Source organism: Lathyrus oleraceus, chromosome 7 (genome assembly GCF_024323335.1).
Source record: "Lathyrus oleraceus cultivar Zhongwan6 chromosome 7, CAAS_Psat_ZW6_1.0, whole genome shotgun sequence".
Taxonomy (NCBI): Eukaryota; Viridiplantae; Streptophyta; class Magnoliopsida; order Fabales; family Fabaceae; genus Lathyrus; species Lathyrus oleraceus.
Genome location: NC_066585.1, coordinates 375047830 through 375068344, shown reverse-complemented (window position 1 = coordinate 375068344; position 20515 = coordinate 375047830). Strand labels below are relative to the sequence as shown.

General features: G+C 41.6%; 1 non-coding gene across 1 annotated transcript; it reads right to left on the bottom strand.

Moving 5' to 3' along the window:
• Positions 1-626: 626 nt before the first annotated feature.
• Positions 627-733, bottom strand: LOC127109954 (small nucleolar RNA R71). Its single transcript, XR_007797195.1, has one exon. It is a non-coding gene; the product is annotated as a small nucleolar RNA R71 (small nucleolar RNA).
• Between the last annotated feature and the right edge of the window lie 19782 nt (positions 734-20515).

The window sequence follows — 20515 nt, the reverse complement described above, 5'->3', positions numbered from 1 at the left end:
CAATCTTTTATATTACTTTGACGCGTTTGTATACTTGTGAAAAGCACGCATCAAGTTTTTGGCGTCGTTGTCAGGGACCAATTTCGTCAAATTTCATACCCTGTTGTTATATCGTTTAGACTTAGGCTATTAACCTTCGGTCAATGCGAAAAGCTCGCAGCACCGAAAGCTTAGTATACCCTCTGGCGGAACCTGAACGTTATGCTCGCGCACGTTTATGTTTCCATAGAATTAGGAGAGCTATGGCCGAAGATCAAAACCAAAGACCTCTTAAGGACTTCGCCCAACCATCCAACGAAGAACCTAGTTCTAGTATAGTAAACCCAACCATTCCAGCTAATAATTTCGAACTTAAACCCTCCCTTTTGCAACTAGTGCAATAGAGATAATTCGCAGGTCTCGCTACTGAGAACCCAAACCAACATTTAAAAATCTTTCTCCAATTAGAAGACACTTTTAAAACCAATAGAGCTTCTCCTGAGGCAATCCGTTTAAGATTATTCCCTTTTTCCCTCAAAGATAAAGCCCTATCATGGTTAGATTCCCTTCCACCCAATTCCATTACGACTTGGGATAACCTTAGAAGAGTTTTCCTTGCTAGATACTTTCCCCCAAGTAAGACCGCCGTTCTTTGAAACCATATAACTAGATTTACCCAGAACCAAGGAGAATTGATGTTCGAAGCTTGGGAGAGATATAAAGAGTTGTTAAGAGCATGCCCACATCATGGTTTCGAAAATTGGTTAATCATTCAAACCTTCTATAATGGACTTCACTATAACACTAAGATGACCATCGACGCTGCCGCAGGCGGTGCGCTGATGAACAAACCTTACCCTGAAGCTAGTGCCCTCATCGAAGATATGGCTCAAAACCATCAATCATGGGGAGTCGAACGAGCGACAATTGAGAAGAAGGAAGCCCAAGGAGGAGTGCTTGAACTAAGCTCTATAGACATGATGCAAGCTAAAATGGACACATTAGCCCTTAAGATCGAGCATACGTGCATAAACCCGAATACTGCAGCCGCAGTTTCTTCAAGTTGTGAGATATGTGGAACCAAAGGACACCAATATGCAGAATGCAGTCTATTAAACGGAACCCACTTTGAGCAAGTGAACTACACCCAAGAGAACCCATACTCAAATACTTATAACCCTGGATGGAGGAATCACCCGAACTTCTCCTATAAAAACAATAACCCTATCCAAAATAATGCACCTCCGAGACAACCTGGTTATCAAGCCCCAAGACGAAATCAACCTATGCAACCTGTACCACCAAAGCCAAGCCTTGAGAAAATTATGGAAAATTTTATCACTGCTCAAACCCAACAAGACAAAGAGTTCATGAACCAAAACATTCATGTTAACGAACTGATTACCCAGTTAGGAACTAAGGTTGACCAAATAGTTACTCATACCAAGATGCTTGAAACCTAGATCTCTCAGGTAGCTTTAAACCAATCCCCTCAGACTACACCTGGAGGACAGTTCCCTGGACAGCCTCAACAGAATCTTAGAGGACAAGCCAATGCCATTACCCTACAAAGTGGGAACGCTTATGATGAGCCACCAAACCCAAGATTGAGTGAACCCGAAACATCTAAGGAATATACCAAACCCCTGGACAAAGTAAAGGAACCAGAGGAATCTGAAAAACAGGAAGGTCAAGAAAAAGGAGAAAAACCTAAAGATAAAACTTATATACCACCCCCGCCATATAAACCGCCTATACCATATTCGCAAAGACTCAAACAAACCCAGATCAATAACCAATATCAAAAATTTATTAAAGTTATAGAAAAACTTCATGTAGAAATCCCTTTCACAGAAGCCATCACCCAAATACCTTCTTATGCAAAGTTTCTCAAAGACATCCTTACCAACAAACGTAGACTTGACGATCCGAAACCCTTGGAATGCAATTCTATTTCCGAGAATAAATTAGCCAAAAAAGATAAAGATCCTGGAAATTTCTCAATTCCTTTTCTCTTGGGTAGTCATGTCATCGAAAAAGCTTTTCTAGACTTAGGAGCTAGTGTGAGCTTAATGCCTTTAGCGGTTTGTGAGAGGTTAAACTTAGGAGAATTACAGCTGTCATACGGTGAACTGACTTTATGTGTTTTTGCTTTGGAAAGCAAATGTCGCGGATAGCAAGAGTCGCCACCGACTTTTCTTTTATCCAATAAGGAAAGGTGGAAAAGAACAGGAAAGACCTTAATTAGATTTTGGGTTCGGGAGGTACATTATACAAAGGGAAGGTGTTAGCACCCTTTGTATCCATGGTTATCCATGGGCTCTTAATTGCTTGATCACTTATGTTTGTCTGAAAAAAGTGTTTGTGAATTGCTTAAAAAATGTTTTGGAAAGAGAGTTTAACTTTGTAATGATTCTTGTACGAATGTATACAAAGTGTTTATCTCGTTTAATTTTGAAAGCGGTTTAGAAAAATATAACTTGGCAATGATTCTAGTACGAATGTATACCAAGTGGTGATTTTCTAGTATTTACAAAGTGTGAGGTATGAAAAATGTTTTAGGTTGTGAGCCGGCAATTAAGAGTTATACCCACCCGAGGTCTTTATGGGCATTTCATATCCTTATGAGGGTAAAACTGTCCTTACTATTGAGAAGTAAGTAGTCTTATCCCTTTGGATGTAAAAAGGGTCTTCGTAGGGTCATCGATTGGTCATTGAAGGCAACATTTGTAAGGATACCTTAGCATTCGAAGGGACACTCATCATTTAACCGTAGGCTACACCGAAGGGTCATCGAGGGACAAAATCATATATTCGAAGGCAACATCCGAGGGACTATGATTTATTTTATCATGATTTAATCGAAGGGTCTTTGCTAAGTATATCCCCACATTCGTGGGACATGACCGTTATACAGTAATACCGTAGGGCAACAAAGAGAGGTCCAAGATCACATATTCAAAGGCCATATTTTACAATCAATTAGGTAATTAGGATGAATCTCCACAATGAAATCAATACATTAAAATCAGCTAGGTAATTTAGGGTGGGTCTCCACATTAAAATTAATACATTAAAATCAGTTAAGTAATTTAGGGTGAATCTCCACGAGGGTATCCCACAAATAAAGTGGAATACCTACCAAGCTATCTTTTCCGGGGATATGTGAACCTTTACAAAACTCAGCAAACATGTCAGAATACTAAATCAGGGTGCAATCGAGAATTACACCACAAAAGAAATCACAACAGTAATAGGATCAGATAAACAATGCATGGCTATGATAAAACATGTCAGATGGGCAAAAAAAATCAGAACAGAAAAGTCAGCTACTGTCACGTTCGCTCCTGCTTCGCCTAGCGAAGGCTTAGCGAATACTCGCTGCAGGCTCGCTTAGCGATTTGCTAGCGAGCGGCTACGGATTCCGGATTTGATAACAGTACAATTTCAGCCAATTTTATGCCTTATGGCTTTCATTACTGCAATTACATGGTTAATCCTTTAATATATTCAGATGCATACTAAAATTCACATGCCGAACTTAAGATATTTTCATAAATTTAATCATAATGCCATACGCAAATTAAGAACATAAGGCGGTAATAGCGATGCAAACCTGTTTGCAAATTGAATTGCGACCTTGGATTGGCAAATCGGATTGAACTGGGCGGAGGTAACCTTGATGCCGCTGAGTTCCTTCAGGGTTTGCCTCCAGGGCTTGCCGTTTGTGAGCGTTACGGTTTGCTTGCTAGGGTTCTCCTTTCCTCATTTTCGTCTGTCCTCCCCCTTTTCGTGATTGAAGTGTCGGTATTTATAGTGATTGTGGTGACCTAATGGGCTCAGAATGAAGCCCAAAATTTCTGATATTCGCAAGCTTCGCTAGGCGAGCGTGTAGCGAAGGGTTCGCTAGGCGAAGGAGTTGCTCGCCTAGCGAGCAGGCCAGTTTGGGCCATTTTCTGGATTGGGGTCTGTTGTGAGCTGGGCTTTTGTTCCTTTAAGGTCAGGGCCTTGCCGAATAAGTTGGAGTGCTTCGAGAAATGTTTTGCAAGATTAATGGGCAAATTTTGGGGTATGACAACTGCCCCTGTTCAATATTCTTGAACCGAGAGAGCTAGGATGGCAAGTATGCCATTCGTGGTCTGGAGGTGGAAGATTATTGAACACTAGAATGCCCCAAAAATTTGCACTTGTCAATTAGTCTTGATGGAGATGGGCTTAAAGATGCCATCCAGGAAGTTTGATGACGAAAGCTTCAGATTGTGTCGTACATTAGACGATATCTGAAGACATGGGTGTCATACCGGGTCGTACGTTAGGCCGTATAGTGAGTCACCCATTAGGCTGTCGACTTCGCCAGGGAGTCAGAGGGTGTTATACGTTGCTGGGGATAAGGGATCATAATGGATCATACGCTGGACCGTATCTGAATAGCAGAGGGAGTCGTTCATTAGGCGGATGACTTCGCTGGGGAGGAAAAATCAGAATGGATCGTATGCTAGATCGTATCTAAGTTGCGGAATGAGCCGTTCGTTAGGCTGTATCTGACGAAGGTAGAATCAGAATGGATCGTACGCTAGATCATATCCGAGTTGCATAATGAGCCGTACGTTAGGCTGTATCTGAAGAAGACAGTAGTCGTACGCTAGACTACACCCCGGAATGTACCATGCGCTGGGCAGCATCTGAGGATTTGAGGGTCCAACTGGGTCGTACATTAGACCGTATTGGAGTAGTTGAAGGTCAGAATGGATCATACGTTAGATCGTATCTGAGTTGAAGGAGTCATATGTTGAGCTGAATCAGAGTGAACCGTACGCCAGGCTATATCTGATAGTATTCGTATATGTTGTATTTGCGATGAATATCTGGGGTGTATTTGAATCTTGACTGTAATTGATAAAGATGTCCGTCTGAATGGACCTTTGTTTGGACTGTATCAGGAGGATAATTAGCCTGAAAAACAAAGTTAGCTTCATGCCATGTCATGATGCATGAGATGTTTTATGCCTATGAAAATAAATGCGAACAAGATATGCATGCGTATGCTGTGAAATGATGTAATGAATGAATTATGCGTCTGAGAAGTTTTTTTTTCTGGCGACTCCACTGGGGAAAATAAACCCCCATATCATGATTGGAGATATCTGTATTGATGACCCTTTCTCAGCTGGGGGGGTACTTGGTTTCTGTCTGGTGGCCGAAATATTCAACAGAGCCTGGCTGGGGATGGATGAGATGATCAGCCTGTCTGGTGATTCTGACCTCTTCTGGGAAATAGCTGGTTTTGTCGGGGAATAATGCCAATTCCTTCTGGGGAATAACAGGCTTGCCGGGGGAATAGAATTGGTGGCGGATTCATTGGAAGCATGGTTAGACCTCCTCCTTGATCCTGAAGTCTAGTAGTAATTGTTATTGTCTATTTTATGCATGTATTTTGGTAAACATTGATCATATTCAAATGCACATACTAATTCAAATTAAATCAATGGACATTTACGCAAACAAAACAGAGAAAGTAACACAAAAGCATCTTTTTTTTTTTGGAAATAAGGTTGTATTGATTTTGGGAAGAAGGCCTATAAAAGGCAGTTTGTGTACAAGGAGACAGAAATCCTAGTAAGAGGAAATTGTCAAAAACAAAGAGAAAGTTATGCAGAAAAAGTCCTATTGATTTTAATTCTACTATCGCCATTATGTCTTCAAGCATCTCATCTCCTGCTGTCGGATAAAAGTGATTGGCTTGTTCAGTCCCTTGAACTTGGATGAAGTTGACTGAGAACAGGACATAGTCATACGCTTTTAATCCCTAATTTTTGCCTGGACCGCCTTTTCAGGTTTTCAGTCCACCAGGATACCCCTTTTTTTCCCAAGCCGCCTTTTCAGGTTTTCGACTCGTCGGGTGTATATGTTTATCCCTAATTTTTGCCCGAACCCTTTTGGTTCGCCGGGATGCCCTTACTTTTGTCTAGGTACGTCGACCTAGTGGGTCTCTTTTATGCGTAGTATTTTTTGACTATGTCTGCGTTCACGGGATGTGGGAAGTTTTCGCCGTCCATCGTAGCAAGTATCATGGCTCCACCAGAGAATACCTTCTTAACTACAAATGGCCCTTCGTATGTGGGGGTCCATTTGCCTCTGGGATCATCTTGTGGTAGAATGATACGCTTGATCAACAAATCGCCGTTTTGATACACCTGTCTCTTGACCTTTTTGTTGAATGCCTGGGTCATGCGCTTTTGATATATCTGCCCATGACAAACAGCCGCAAGTCTCTTTTCATCAATCAAATTTATCTGATCGAGTCGATTATGAATCCATTCATCCTCGTCTAAACCCGTCTCTTTCATGATTCTTAGAGAGGGAATCTGAACCTCTACTGGTAAAACGGCTTCCATTCCGTAGACTAAAGAGAAAGGAGTTGCCCCTGTCGAAGTGCGTACTGAAGTGCGATAACCATGAAGAGCAAATGGTAACATCTCATGCCAGTCTTTGTACGTTACTGTCATCTTTTGTATGATCTTCTTGATATTCTTATTAGCAGCCTCCACGGCGCCGTTCATCTTTGGCTGGTACGGAGAAGAGTTATGGTGCTTTATCTTGAACTGCATGCAGAGTTCAGTAATCATTTTATTGTTCAAATTGGTGCCATTGTCAGTGATAACTCTTTCAGGGATGCCATATCGACAAATGAGATTACTCTTGATGAATCGTGCCACCACATTCTTGGTGACAGAAGCAAATGAGGCTGCCTCTACCTACTTTGTAAAGTAATCGATAGCAACAAGGATGAATCGATGTCCATTAGAAGCCGTAGGTTTGATCTCTCCGATCATATCAATGCCCCACATTGCAAAGGGCCAAGGAGCTGTCAACACGTTTAAAGGAGCAGGAGGCACATGTACTTTGTCCCCATAGATCTGGCACTTGTGACAAGTTCTGGAGTGACGGTGGCAATCAGCTTCCATGGTAGACCAATAATACCCTGATCTCAGAATCTTCTTGGCCATTGTATGTCCACTAGAGGGAGTCCCAAAAATACCGTCATGCATGTCTTCCATAATCTTTTTCGCTTCCTTTTTATCCACACAACAAAGCAAAGTCGAATCATGATTACGTTTGTATAATATTCCATTACTCAAAAAGAATCTAGCGGAGAACTTCCTCAGGAATTTTCTGTCATTGATGGACGCCCCTTCAGGGTATTCCTGAGCTTCTAGATATCTTTTTACTTCGTGGAACCAAGGTTTCTCTTCTACTTCAGCAGCGTTAAGTTCATAACAATATGCTGGTTCATCTAGTCGTTCAATGGTGATCCTGGGAGCTTCATTGTCCCATCTGACTCTAAACATAGATGACATGGTGGCCAAGGCGTCTGCCAACTGATTCTCCTCTCGTGGAATATGTTCGAATGTAATCTTTTCAAAGTATGGGATTAATGTCAACACTTGCTCTCGATAAGGGATGAGATTCGGATGTTTAGTGTCCCATTCTCCTTTGATCTGATTGATTACTAATGTTGAGTCTCCGTACACACTCAAAAACTTGATTATCAGGTCTATAGCAGCTCTGAGTCCCAAAATACATGCTTCATACTCGGCCATATTGTTGGTACAATCGAAACATAGTCTAGTTGTGAAAGGCGTATGGCAACCCTTGGGAGAAATAATTACAACACCAACACCATTGCCCAACGCATTAGAAGATCCATCGAAAACCATAGTCCATCGGGATCCCGGTTCGGGTCCTTCATCTGGTCCAGGTTCCTTGTAATCAGTAACAAGCATGACATCCTCATCTGGGAACTCAAAGTTCATAGATTGGTAATCATCCACTGCTTGATGAGCCAAATGATCAGCTAGCACGCTTCCTTTGATTGCTTTCTGGGTAGTATACTGGATATCATACTCTGTTAAAATCATCTGCCATCTTGCTATTCTTCCGGAGAGGGCAAGTTTCTCAAATATGTATTTGATAGGATCCATCTTAGAAATCAACAAAGTGGTATGATTCAACATATACTGTCTTAGTCGGCGAGCAACCCAGGCCAAAGCACAGCAAGTTCTCTCGAGCAGTGAGTATCTTGTCTCACACTCGGTAAACTTTTTGCTAAGGTAGTATATGGCATGCTCTTTTCGACCAGACTCGTCATGTTGCCCCAACACACACCCCATTGAATTTTCTAACACGGTTAAATACATGATTAGAGGTCTTCCTTCAACTGGTGGCATCAGGATCAGAGGTTCCTGGAGATACTTCTTGATTTTGTCAAAAGCTTCTTGACATTCACCATTCCATATCATCTCTTGATTCTTCCTCAGTAGTTTGAAGATGGGTTTGCAGGTAGCAGTTAAATGGGAGATAAACCGGGCGATGTAATTCAAACGTCCCAAGAAACCTCTGACTTCCTTATCCGTACGTGGTACTGGCATTTCTTGGATAGCTCTCACCTTAGCCGGGTCAACCTCAATTCCTTTACCACTGACAATAAATCCCAAGAGTTTACCGGATCTTACTCCAAAGGTGCATTTGTTCGGGTTCAATCTCAGCTTGTATTTCTTCAACCTCTCAAACAATTTGTACAAATGATCGAGATGTTCTTCTTCAGTATGAGATCTGGCTATCATGTCATCCACATATACTTCTATTTCATGATGAATAATATCATGGAACAAAACCACCATAGCACGCTGGTACGTTGCCCCGGCGTTCTTTAAACCGAATGGCATTACTTTGTAACAGAAAGTGCCCCATTGCGTCACAAACGTAGTTTTCTCCATGTCTTCAGGTGCCATCTTAATCTGGTTATAACCCGAGAATCCATCCATGAAGGAGAATACTTTGTGTTGAACGGTATTGTCTACCAGAACATCAATGTGCGGGAGTGGAAAGTCATCTTTGGGACTCGCTTTATTCAGATCTCTGTAATCGACGCGCATTCGCACCTTACCATCCTTCTTCGGTACCGGTACCACATTAGCAACCCATTGAGGATAAGAAGTAACAGCCAGAAAACCTGCATCAAATTGTTTCATAACCTCGGCTTTGATTTTCTCAGACATTTCAGGACGCATGCGACGAACCTTTTGCTTAACAGGACGACACTCTTCCTTCGTTGGCAAACGATGCATTACTATATCAGTATCCAATCCTGGCATGTCTTCATAAGACCAAGCAAAAATCTCTACGTAGTCATGTAACATCTGAATCAATCTTTCTTTGATACTGTTTTCCAAGCCTGCTCCTATTTTGACTTCTTTCTTGTCCACTTCAGTACCCAGGTTTACAATTTCGATTGACTCTTCATGCGGCTGTATGGTCTTCTCTTCTTGCAGTACCAGTCTGGTAAGTTCTCCAGGTACTTCACAATCTTCCTCACTTCCATCCTCAGCTTGGTAGATCGGATTTTCAAAGTCATAATAAATAGTAGTAGAACTATTATCAACAGGATCCAGAGTGGGTATGGATCTGCAATTTGTTACGTGAGTGTGTGTAAGAATACATAGCTTGTTTAAAAGATGACGGGAAAGATAAAGAGCGCAATATTTGAATGCAAAAAGTCCATTGATTTATTGAATATGAATATGCTTATGAAAATGACAAAACCCTTAACAAATTAGCTATTGTGCCCCGGGCATAGACACAATGCTTTAAGAAGTTCAATTGTAAAAATAAAAAAAATAAAAAAATTGCAACACTAAAACAGACAATAACAATTACTCCTGACTAAAGGAAATCGGGATACTGTCTTCAGCCTTCCAATTATTGAGTCCGTCGCCAATTGTTGGGAAAATCCAGCTATCCAGATCGCAATCGCTATCAGCATCTTCTACAACATTAATTTGATCTTTAACCATCTTTTCAGAGTTAAATCCCAGACCAGACTTGTCAGACTTGTATGGTACGTTGATCAGTTGACCCCAACCAGTACGACCACCATTTTCAACCACGACTTGAGCGTCCTTCAGAGAAATCATGGCAGGAGGAGCACGAATAACCTTGGGCACACAGGAAGTCGGCTTAAGGACAGGATTAGTCGGAGGAACTACTTCAAATGAATGAGAAGGAGTCTCCAAGAATTCGCCATCCATCTCAACGTATCTGAAGGCCTGCACACTACTGACAATGTACTCTTCTTCTCCACACACCGTGACAATCTTACCCTCTATTGGATACTTCAGCTTTTGATGGAGAGATGAAGCTACGGCACTTGCCTCATGAATCCAAGGGCGTCCCAGCAAGCAGGAATAGGCAGGACGGATGTTCATCACGTGAAAGGTAGTGTTGAAGACTTGAGGTCCTATCTTGATAGGGAGAACCACTTCACCGTGGACAACACTTTTCGCACCGTCGTACGCACGCACCACAGTATCACTAGGTTTCAATTCGATGCTCTTACAGTCAAGCTTATCTAGTACAGCTTTCGGTAGCACATTCAAAGAAGAGCCATTGTCGATTAATACATGAGCCAAGGTGATCCCCTTACACTCAATGGAGATATGCAGAGCTTTATTGTGATTCTTTCCTGCTGGTGTCATGTCAGCATCAGAAAAGCCTAGGCCATTGTCAACAGCCAGGTGAGCAACATAGTTTTCGAACTGATCGACGGAGGTCTCCTGAGGTACATGGGCAGTCTTCAAGAATTTTATCAACGCTTTGGCATGAGATTCAGAAGATAATAACAAGGATAACATCGAGATCTTAGACGGAGTATGTCCCAGCTGTTCTACCACATCAAAATCACTCTTACGGATGATTTTCAGCGTTTCCTCCACTTCCTGCTTGGCAACATCTTCAGTAGTAACTTCGACTGGTGTCTTTGACTGAGAAGGGTTGATCACTGGTTCCTTTCCTCGAGTTTCAGGGGCGGGAGGTGAGATTTCTGGAGAGAAGATCCTTCCACTTCGAGTAACTTTACTAGTCCCAACAATGTCATTAGGATTAGAAGAATTATCAACTTGCTTTATGCCATGGATGTAAACATCACCCCCATAATTCCACGGGATGGCCTTGTGTGAGGAATACGGTACTGGGCCAGGTGCAGTAATAATTAGGGGAGCTACCTTGAGCTCAGCAGTAATCTTCACAGGCACTCTAGTAGCGGTAATCTTCACTGGAACTTTGGACCTAGCAATCACATATATTTCTTCAGTAGGGTTTTCCACCTTAGGAACCTTTTCGAAGAGAATAGTGCGATCATCCATCAGTTGTTGAATACCATCTCTCAACTTCAGGCAATCATCGGGTGGAAGTACACAAAGGTCGCAACTTTCAGTACAACCTGGAAATAAACCAGCTTGCAATAAATTCTATTTGATGATCAGGAGAGGAGATATTAAATCAGCTACATTAGAAATGTGAGAATTGTCATCCACAACATTAACAGTCTTGTCATGGTTAGGCATAGGTGCCGTGATGACATTAGGAGTCTCCGGAGGCTCAAATTCAATTTCCCCCGCATCGATCATATCCTGAACCTTATTCTTCAACGACCAACAATCGTTTGTATCATGCCCGGGGCTATCGGAGTGATATGCACACCTGGCATTGGGATTATAACGAGAAGAAGTAGTGTTGGGATTCGTAGGAGGATCTCTGAGGGTAATCAAATTTGCCTTTAGCATACCCTGCAGTGCCTGTGCTAAAGTCATATTGATCTTGATAAACTGCCTTCTTGGCCTGTCTTGTCTGTGCTGGAAGTTTTGAGATGGCGGTGCTGTAATCGTAACTGCTCCAATGGTATGGTCACGATTTTTCTTGTTACGACCCTTTTGACCGTACACAGCATTTGATTCGTTCCTCCCCTGGTAAAACCTTTTGGCGCTTGCAGAGGTAGTCGCCTGTATCTTTCCACTTCGAATGCCGCTTTCAACGCGTTCACCTGTCAGTATAAGTTCAGTGAAACCCGATGAAGAACTTCCCAGTAGATGGCTGTAGAACGGGCCAGTCAATGTACTCATGAACATGTCCACTAATTCTCGATCAGTCATGGGGGGTTTAACTCTGCCAGCCAAATCTCTCCATTTTTTAGCATACTCTTTGAAGCTTTCTTTAGATCCCATAGTCATATTCTGCAACTGTAGCCGGGTAGGCGCCAATTCAGAATTATACTGGTAGTGATTGTAGAAAGCTGTCGCTAAATCAGTCCAGGTGCGGATGTTAGAGCCCTCAAGCTGATAATACCATTCCAACTGTGTGCCAGATAGACTCTCTTGGAAGAAATGGATCCATAGCTTCCTATCAGTGGTATACGGCTGAATCTTTCTCACATAAGCTCTCAGATGCATCTGAGGACAAGACGCACCATCGTACTTAGTGAAAGTGGGGATCTTGAATTTGCAAGGAATGACCACATTAGAGACCAGTCCTAAGCTTTCGAAATCCAGACCGGGCACCTTCTGACCCTCCATAGCTAGCATACGTTCTTCCAGCAACTTGTACTTGCCATCTCTTGGAGAGTACTGTTCCTTCTCATAATCTTCATCGTCATCCTCAGAATTGAAGAGGTCGACATCCTCTTCTCCTGAATCATTTTCTGTCTCCTCTTCTTGATCCTTCGGAAGTCTAATCTTGACTCCCGCATCCTGTCCTTTAAGCCTTCTTCCCAGGTTAATGTAACTCACAGGTTTCTTGTCTTTCTTTTTCTCGAGCAAGAGAGCCTTCAGTTCCTCCTGCCCCTTGGATAAGCTCAGCATCATCTCCTGGAATTGAGCATTCTGAGCCTGGAGATCTTTGACAGTTTGTTCGAGAGCCATTTTTCTGTTTGCAAGGAAGATCGTGAGAACATTGATCTTTTAGGATACCTGTTATGCAATGTTATGTCATGCTATGCAATGTATGAAATGTTTTTAAGGACTACTGGAATTTAGCTTTGCGTAAACCACCAAAAGAGAAGAGGGAAACTTTTATTAATAATTTCTTTAATCAATGTTCATTACAAAAGGAAAATACAATGAAGCTCAAATCTCCCAGGGACGACTTCTTTTTGGACGAAGATATGTATTGAGTCTTCGTTCCTCATTAAGCTGGTTGGTGAGCTCTAACACTTTCTTCCTTCTGCAACGAACTGAGTCTCAAAAGTATCCCTTTCCTCTCTCAACTGGATCCAGGATCTCTTTAATTCTTCAACATCGGTAGGCATATCTGGATAAGGAATGATCTGAGGAGTACCTCCTTCAACTTCTGGTTCAACAATCAGCGGTCCGACCGCAAGGTATGGCATGACAAGTTCACGAGCTCTTGCGCGTACCCATCTGAGATAAGGTTCCATAGGAATAGAGTTTTTCGGTCCTAAAGTACTTCTTTTCACCATGCCCCAAGCTCGTACAAATCTTTGACGGAGACCTTGGGAATCGTTGTCATAGTCAAACACCGTGCTTTGAATAATTCTTTCATGTGGACCATCTCTTCGAGCATAACCAAACTGGCGTAGTGCTAAAGCTGGGTTATAAGTAATACCTCCTCTTATCCCCAGGAGTGGTACGTTAGGGAATTCTCCACAACGATCAATGATGATAACATTTTCTTTGAGATGGGGACCTCAACGGATGTCTGAATGAGAGAGCGACATTATCTTTTGAGACCATTTCAAATTTTGATCATTCTTCAGGACTGATTGAGGAAGGTGCGAAATAAACCACCTAGACAATAAAGGTACGCAGCACATGAGAGTCCGTTGCCTTTTCATAGTACGAGTGTGAAGGGAATGCAAAATGTCTCCAAGCAAGGTGGGCACAGGGTTATGAGTGAGAAATATCTTAATAGCATTCATGTCTATGAATTGGTCGGGATTAGGAAATAGCACCAAACCATAGATTAGTAATGCTAGAACATCTTCGAAAGCATGGACGTTCATAACTTTTAGGTATTCTCGGGCCTTATTCATCAGAAACTTGGCAAGTAGCCCCTTAACTCCACTTCTTGTTACCCAATTGGTTTCAATATCGGACTTTGTCATGTGTAAAGCCGCGGCAACTTCTTCAGACTTCGGAATCTTTTCTAAACAACTGAAAGGTGTTTGATCAAGGATAGGTATCCCAAGCATCCTGGAGAATTCTTCTAATGTGGGTACCAACTGATAATCTGGGAAGGTGAAGCAATGATGTTTAGGATCGAAGAACTGGAATAGAACTCTCATCATATCTTCTTTGAAATCAGTGGTAACCAAATTGAGGAGACGACCATGTTTCTTGATGAACTGAGCATGATCGGGAAGTTCTGACACTAAATCCTTGAGTTGAGGAGAGATGACTACAAAATTGATCCGGATGGTCTTCCTGGAAGCCATAACCTGTTTAACGGAGCAAAGCTAAATCCCTAAGTCCTTGAAATGGTTAGTACAATGCCATGATGTTATGATGTTAAGTAAACAACAAGCACAAACAAGTCACACAACAATCATTCCTAGGTTTTAAGGCTTGCATGAGTTCCATAGGTAAGTACCCTCCCCACTGAAGTTTGGTCGGTTCAACCTGTCCTAGAATAGTAATCGGGTTCTAGAAGGATCTCAAATCATTGACCTTCCTTCAAGTCCACTTCAGTGCAACACCAAGTGGTTGACCGAAGCTTCCCTAAAGTCCAATCTCAAAGAGTGTAGTATCGAGTCTCAACCAACCCCAGTCGGAACCGAAGTCAGTTATCTCACTACTTTCTTATGGCTAGGATGAGTCAATTAGGGTTCTAAAGGTCTGGTTAATCCTTTGATGACACCACGCGGAAGCCAAATTTTTCCTCAAGTAAACATGAGGAACATCAGGACATCCAAAGTGTCACATTAACCGTAGCCATCATTTTAACCATTCCAGTACACGCCGGATAGTCGCGATGATCTTTTGCTACTTACCTAAGGTACACTAGGTCCGGGTGTAGGATCTTTCACTCAAGCATAAAATACCCAAGCAATCCCTTAACAGTAAATCAGATAATTTGAATAAGTGATCTTGTTTTTTAAGGTAACCTCTCTTTTTAAGGGTCCCCAGCAGAGTCTCCAGTTTTGTCATACGGTGAACTGACTTTATGTGTTTTTGCTTTGGAAAGCAAATGTCGCGGATAGCAAGAGTCGCCACCGACTTTTCTTTTATCTAATAAGGAAAGGTGGAAAAGAACAGGAAAGACCTTAATTAGATTTTGGGTTCGGGAGGTACATTATACAAAGGGAAGGTGTTAGCACCCTTTGTATCCATGGTTATCCATGGGCTCTTAATTGCTTGATCACTTATGTTTGTCTGAAAAAAGTGTTTGTGAATTGCTTAAAAAATGTTTTGGAAAGAGAGTTTAACTTTGTAATGATTCTTGTACGAATGTATACAAAATGTTTATCTCGTTTAATTTTGAAAGCGGTTTAGAAAAATATAACTTGGGAATGATTCTAGTACGAATGTATGCCAAGTGGTGATTTTCTAGTATTTGCAAAGTGTGAGGTATGAAAAATGTTTTAGGTTGTGAGCCAGCAATTAAGAGTTATACCCACCCGAGGTCTTTATGGGCATTTCCTATCCTTATGAGGGTAAAACTGTCCTTACTATTGAGAAGTAAGTAGTCTTATCCCTTTGGATGTAAAAAGGGTCTTCGTAGGGTCATCGATTGGTCATTGAAGGCAACATTTGTAAGGATACCTTAGCATTCGAAGGGACACTCATCATTTAACCGTAGGCTACACCGAAGGGTCATCGAGGGACAAAATCATATATTCGAAGGCAACATCCGAGGGACTATGATTTATTTTATGATGATTTAATCGAAGGGTCTTTGCTAAGTATATCCCCATATTCGCGGGACATGACCGTTATACCGTAATACCGTAGGGCAACAAAGAGAGGTCCAAGATCACATATTCAAAGGCCATATTTTACAATCAATTAGGTAATTAGGATGAATCTCCACAATGAAATCAATACATTAAAATCAACTAGGTAATTTAGGGTGGGTCTCCACATTAAAATTAATACATTAAAATCAGTTAAGTAATTTAGGGTGAATCTCCACGAGGGTATCCCACAAATAAAGTGGAATACCTACCAAGCTATCTTTTCCGGGGATATTTGAACCTTTACAAAACTCAGCAAACATGTCAGAATACTAAATCAGGGTGCAATCCAGAATTACACCATAAAAGAAATCACAACAGTAATAGGATCAGATAAACAATGCATGGCTATGATAAAACATGTCAGATGGGCAAAAAAAATCAGAACAGAAAAGTCAGCTACTGTCACGTTCGCTCCTGCTTCGCCTAGCGAAGGCTTAGCGAATACTCGCTGCAGGCTCGCTTAGCGATGTGCTAGCGAGCGGCTGCGGATTCCGGTTTTGATAACAGTACAATTTCAGCCAATTTTATGCCTTATGGCTTTCATTACCGCAATTACATGGTTAATCCTTTAATATATTCAGATGCATACTAAAATTCACATGCCGAACTTAAGATATTTTCATAAATTTAATCATAATGCCATACGCAAATTAAGAACATAAGGCGGTAATAGCGATGCAAACCTGTTTGCAAATTGAATTGCGACCTTGGATTGGCAAATCGGATTGAACTGGGCGGAGGTAACCTTGATGCCGCTGAGTTCCTTCAGGGTTTGCCTCCAGGGCTTGCCGTTTGTGAGCGTTAGGGTTTGCTTGCTAGGGTTCTCCTTTCTCCGTTTTCGTCTGTCCTCCCATTTTTCGTGACTGAAGTGTCGGTATTTATAGTGATTGTGGTGACCTAATGGGCTCAGAATGAAGCCCAAAAATTCTGATATTCGCAAGCTTCGCTAGGCGAGCGTGTAGCGAAGGGTTCGCTAGGCGAAGGAGTTGCTCGCCTAGCGAGCAGGCCAGTTTGGGCCATTTTCTGGATTGGGGTCTGTTGTGAGCTGGGCTTTTGTTCCTTTAAGGTCAGGGCCTTGCAGAATAAGTTGGAGTGCTTTGAGAAATGTTTTGCAAGATTAATGGGCAAATTTTGGGGTATGACAACAGCCTACTAAGATGTCACTTTAGTTAGCCGATAGATCTGTTAAGTATCCGATAGGCATTTTAGAAGATGTCCCTATTAGGATAGGTCAGTTATTTATCCCTACTGATTTTGTTGTCATGGACATCAAAGAGGACAATGATATACCAATCCTTCTAGGTAGACCATTCTTATCAACTGCAGGAGCCATAATAGATGTCAAGAGAGGAAAGTTGACCTTTGAGATAGGTGACGAGAAAATAGAATTTATACTTTCGAAATTTCTTATGGCACCTGTGATGGGAGACGCGTGTTATGCCTTAGATATCATTAATGAATGCGTTAGGGAATTAGAACAAGAGGAAATTATAAAAACAATTAATCAACCCTCATAATGGAAGATGATGAATTTAAGAAACCCTACATCGATGATAACCTTTACGAATGTTTATCCCTTACCCCAGATCCTATACCATGCCCTAAGAGACCAACCTTAGAACTTAAGGAACTGCCTAAGAATATGAGATATGAGTTCCTCGATGAAGAGATGAACCGTCCAGTTATAGTCAGTGCTACCTTGAGCCAAGAGGAAACGAACCAACTTTTAGACGCTTTACGAAGATATCCCTCAGCCTTAGGATATAATATCTCTGACCTCAAAGGTATAAGCCCATCCGTATGCATGCATCAGATTTCGCTCGAAGAAGATTCAAAACCCTCCAGAGAACATCAGAGAAGAATAAACCCTATAATGAGTGATGTTGTTAAAAAAGATGTTCTTAAGTTACTTGAGGCAAGTATAATCTACCAGATCTCGGATAGTAAGTGGGTGAGCCCTGTGCATGTAGTACCTAAAAAGGGAGGCATCACAGTCGTGCAAAACGGTTAGAAGGAGGATGACGGATGTGTATAGACTATAGAAAATTAAATAAAGCAATCAAGAAGGATCATTTCCCTTTACCATTTATAGACCAGATGTTGGAGCGTCTAGCTAGACACTCTTACTTCTGCTATCTGGATGGATACTCTGGATTCTTCCAAATACCTATCCACCCCGAAGATCAAGAAAAACTACCTTTACATGCCCTTATGGAACTTTTGCCTACAGACGAATGCCATTCGGCCTCTGTAATGCCCCAGCTACTTTCCAACGCTGCATGATGTCAATCTTTGCAGATTACCTAGATGGTATCATGGAAGTGTTTATGGATGATTTCTCGGTTTGCGAGTTCGATTTCCACAATTGTCTTGCTAACCTTGAGAAAATCTTGGAGAGATGCGTGGAGGTGAACCTCGTGCTAAACTGGGAAAAGTGTCATTTCATGGTGACCAAAGGAATTGTTTTAGGACATATAGTTTCTGAAAAAGGTATAAAGGTAGATAGAGCTAAGATAGAAGTTATAGAAAACCTAAAACCACCCAAAACTATCAGAGGAGTCCGAAGTTTTCTTGGACACGCTGGATTCTACCAGCGTTTTTTCAAGGACTTCTCCAAAATAACTACACCCTTAACTGGCCTTTTAATGAAAGATGTTGAATTCATTTTCGACGGAAAATGTAATGACGCATTTAATCTTTTAAAGAAAGCACTAATATCAGCACCTATTATGAAACCCCCTGATTAGTCAGAACCTTTTGAGATAATGTGCGATGCTAGTAATTATGCGGTTGGAGCCGTTCTAGGACAAAGGAAAGATAAAAAACTACATGCAATTTATTATGCCAGTAGAACCCTAGACGCTACCCAACTTAACTACGCTACAACTGAAAAGGAATTACTCGTTGTAGTCTTCGCTATAGACAAATTTAGATCTTATCTAGTAGGAGCCAAAATTATAGTTTACACTGATCATGCTGCCATTCGTTACCTATTAAGTAAAAAAGATGCCAAGCGCAGGGTACTCCGATGGATTCTGTTACTACAAGAGTTTGATTTAGATATAAGAGATAAAAAAGGAACTGAAAATGTAGTAGTCGATCACCTTTCTAGGCCAGAACATCTAAAACCAGACTTAGTACCCATAAATGATGATTTCGCCTATGATAGACTGATAGCTAGACTAGAAACCATTGAAGACGATAGCCTAGGCCCTCATGAGAACTCCCAAAATTCCTTAGCAATAAGTAGCGTACCCTGGTATGCAGACTTTGTTAATTACCTAGCTGCTGATATCGTACCCCCTGATCTTGACTACCACCGCAAGAAGAAGTTCTTCAACGATGTCAGAAACTTATATTGGGACGAACCGCTCCTTTTCAAAAGGGGTAAAGATGGCATTTTTCGTCATTGTGTTCCTGATGAGGAGGGACACGACACTGATGAAGAATATGATCGGAGAGAGAGATCTCCCGTACCTCATGTGTCCCCCCATCACCCATCACCACCACACACCGCACCATCTTCTTCTTTTGCAGGTTCTGCTCCTGGCTTCTATATTACAGAAGAGATGTGGCGTGACCACATGGCTAGAGAGCAAAGGCGTGATGACCTACTCTCTACCATCCAACAACAACTGGCGGATAACATGAGCTTCATGCAAGAAACACAGCGGAGGACAGATAGATCCTATGACACTGTTTTACAGTCCCTGCTAACGATCACAAATACGCAAGCCCATCAGCAACAATACCACCGTCAACATACTGCACTCATCGAAGCCACTCAAGGTTCCATTTTGGGTTACCTTCGAGAGGTGAGGACTGCTCAGGATGCCTTACAGGCCAGGATGGATCGGAGAGACCGTCGTCGTACCCGATCCCGTCGTCCACCTCAGGATGGCGAAGGCACCAGTGGTCAGCAGTAGGATGTCAGGTGACTCTCCCCTTATCTTATTTCGAAACATTGGGGACAATGTTCGATTTAAGTGTGGGAGGAGACTTTATCGTTTTTCTTTATCGCTTTTCTTTGTTGTTTTTAGTTAATTTGTTTATTTTCTTTGTTGTTTTTAGATAGTTTGTTTATTTTTATTTATTTCTTTTTAGTTGCTTATTTTGCTTTTAATGTTTTAGATAATGCATGAGTCTGACGAGTCACCAGTATAGTGTATTTTTAGTACAGTCTAATCTCCCCGTACCTTTAGCCCTACCAAAAAAAATTCTGCAAAAGAAAACAATGTTATTCTTAAAGATTTTGGGTTTTAAAGACGGGTTTGAGTAAGGATGCGGTGACTTGGGAGAACGTTTTGAAACATCAGTATTGTTTTAGCACCATAGACTTCGTAAATATAGGAATCATTCCCGAAACCCCATATACCATGGCCTTAATCATCATTCCAGTATAAGTCCGCAGTAGTTTATTCCAACAGTCAGCTCCGGCCTACACATCATCTACGTAGGGGACCGATGAACATAAGTGAACGATCCAGTGAAATAAATAAAAGAAAGCAAAAAGGAAAATCCGGTATAGGTGACCCTCACAAAGTTATTTAAACCAAAAGAGTTGTAAAAATTTGCTACAAAAAGAAAAAGAAAAAGAAAAACTTACCCGCTGTTAGTTGGTTCAGAGGTATCTGGCACTGAACTCGGTAGGGCGGATGATGATCCGATCCCCCACAACTGCAGTTGGGTCAAATAAAAGGGTTTACACATATTTATGTGCCAGGAACCCCA